General features: G+C 32.3%; 1 protein-coding gene across 1 annotated transcript in view; it reads right to left on the bottom strand.

Moving 5' to 3' along the window:
* Window positions 1-1,380, bottom strand: part of LOC140145942 (uncharacterized) — a 105,874-nt gene extending 104,494 nt beyond the window's left edge. The window contains exon 1 of the mRNA XM_072167681.1: window positions 1,334-1,380. The gene's annotated coding sequence lies outside the window, so the exon portion shown is untranslated. The remainder of the gene's footprint in view (window positions 1-1,333) is intronic.
* Between the last annotated feature and the right edge of the window lie 1,361 nt (window positions 1,381-2,741).

Here is a 2,741-nt window from a genome sequence, read left to right as displayed (position 1 = left end):
GACATATATAGTTGTCCATACTTTAAATGCTTTCTTCAGCCTGATTAACCCTTGCAAAGGCTCGAAAATCGCTAAATTTGCGTTTCCACTGCTCAAGTGTCAAATCTGATCCTTAATATTTTCTTTGAATAAATGCGATATCTTTACATATTTGTTGTTTTTTAATTAGATAAGGCGTCATCATATTGCATATATCAACATTATTTTTTAGTGATTAAAACGTCTTTGTGTAATTCTAAAATAAAATGCACTTTCCACGAAAACGCTGTGAGCTACGTTACCCCTTTTTAACACACGTTATTGGAAAGACGTAAAACAGAGGTATCAACGTAGTTTACGGTTTTTGAAAGGAAACACTCGTAGGTTTTTAAAAATAACAGTAAAAATCATGATGCTGTAGCATTTTTGGCATAGAAATGTTGTAAACATTGAAATTTCGACCGACCATGTTAAGATTGGTGAGCTACGTTAATACCAGAATTCCATAGTATGCCCTTGTATAACAAGTACTTCCTAATAATATGTGATAGGTACCAGTGATCGAACCCCATTTATATTAGAATTAACCGACATAACATTCTAACGTTCGCAAATCACATCAAAAAACATTAAAAACCCGTGAACTACGTTACTGTGAGCTACGTTACGCACTCATTTATGCATCTTCAAAACTTCTATGAAATGGTGAAATCGGTGTTACATTTCACTCAGGTGATCTTTCGTTTGCTTTTTATGACCTTGGATTAAGTAAAACCAGTCCATTTTGTAGCGGGTAACGTAGCTCACATTACATTGAGTTTTAGTGTTAAAAAACATCATGAAGTCCTGAAAGAAAAATATACAAGTGGTGTTGACAATCTTTTACATCTGAAAGTAGTGATGCATTTGCTCTTAAAAACACAAAAAGCAGGTCTTTTTGAACAACTTTATTTTTTTCAATTTTTACAGTGGCTAGTGGATTGGCACCGGATTTTGTAGAATGAGCGGTATGTGTGTATTCCTGGTACTCTAAGCTTTACAGTGATATATAATTTTATAGGGTTTTGATGACCAGAATATGAATTAGATCAGTTTAAGTACAAAAACATGTAAATTGTTGAATTTTTTAGTATGTAACGCATTTGGCCCCCAATTCATGGCACACGACCAATGTCAAATTCGGCAGCCAGAACGTTCACATGAATGTGAAAACTGGGCGCCGGTTTTTGTGCATTATAAATGAGATAAAATTCCTCTTTCACAAACTATCATTAAAATAAAATAGGCCATTACACTAAATACGTAAGAACGTGGTAAACTATTAATGTTTATTGCTTTAATTTGAGACATTTACCTGATGTTTTGAATGTCGTACTTTCAACAGGACAGCGCCATTTTGGATTGACATGGCACGGTGTTGCTAGAGATTTTTATTGTTATATTTTAAACAATTACCACCACAGAAGGTTGTAATAAAATTGTTTATTGAATTTCCCCATTTTGTTTTTCCAATTCTGATAGGTTGTTATGCTAACAATCATAATAATAAAGTTTTTAGAGTGTAATGCTAATTTTAATTATGATTTTTTTTTAAATAATATTAAACGCTATCTTAGCTATTATACTGCCCTCATTAGGTAATAAACTTTTTTTTGCAACTTTTTACCGGGTTTGTTCACAAACTTTGTTTCGAAGGGTGTTTTTTATTATTAATTATTTTTATCATTATTATAGGGTGTTTTTTTTTACTAACCGTAGCAGGATTTTTCAGGTGGGAAACAGCTCATTTTCCAACAAATTTTAGTGAACTAAAAATGGTCAAAATATGGTTTGAAAAGGTTGAAATAGTTAGAAAATTCAATAATTCAAGAACACTATAGGGCCTAGAACCTGGGGTCAGGTAAGTTTCAGGGGCATGGGTGATGATGGGTCTGACGGAATGTTAGGGTGCTTTTAATTTACTCATAACTCATCAGTGAGACAAAACATTTTTTTGCCTCAATAGTGGGCAAAAAAAATCCTAAACAATTCCTCTTTTGACCTTAATTAATAAATTCGGCTAAATAGTGATGATAACTTTGCCAAGTTAGTCTAGTACTAAAGAAATAATTAGGATTGAGCTCTTTCATTGGGCAGAAGTTGATCATGTTTCTTAATCTCAAAAAATTAATGCTGTATTTTTCTGGAATGGAGAGTAGGCCTACACCTCGTGTCATGGTCATAATTTAAGACCGACCAGCAAACAAACAAAAAATGTTCTTAAAACGTTGTCAATTCGTTTTGGTTTTATTCAAAACGTTTTAATAACATTTGAATGTCAGGTAATTAGATACAGGTCATGAAAATGTTTTTAAAACTTTTAATATGAAAAAACATTTTTTAAATCTCTGATAACATTCAAAAACATTTTTTTTGAAAACTTAATGCAAAACATTCTAACAATAGTAACATAATTATTTAAGTGCTCGGATAGCGACATTTTACACAGTATGTTTGTGGGGCCTGAGAGCACATTAGAGTTGGACACACCAAATTGCATCTGAATCTGAATACGAAATATAGGCCTACATGAGTTTCACACAAAAGACCTATGTATAATTCCAAGGTCAAAATGTTCATATAGGCCTACTATATGGACGGCCTTTCCTCCCAGCTATTACCGTATCATACATACACTTTAAGGTTAGATTTTAAGATTTATAAAGTTTACTTCAAGGACTGTTAGATGTCAAAAATATAAATTTTATATCGCAAATTTCAGA

The sequence above is a fragment of the Amphiura filiformis genome, chromosome 2 (assembly GCF_039555335.1).
Source record: "Amphiura filiformis chromosome 2, Afil_fr2py, whole genome shotgun sequence".
NCBI lineage: Eukaryota > Metazoa > Echinodermata > Ophiuroidea > Amphilepidida > Amphiuridae > Amphiura > Amphiura filiformis.
Note: the sequence above shows the minus strand (reverse complement) of the source record. Positions and strands in the feature narration are given on the sequence as shown.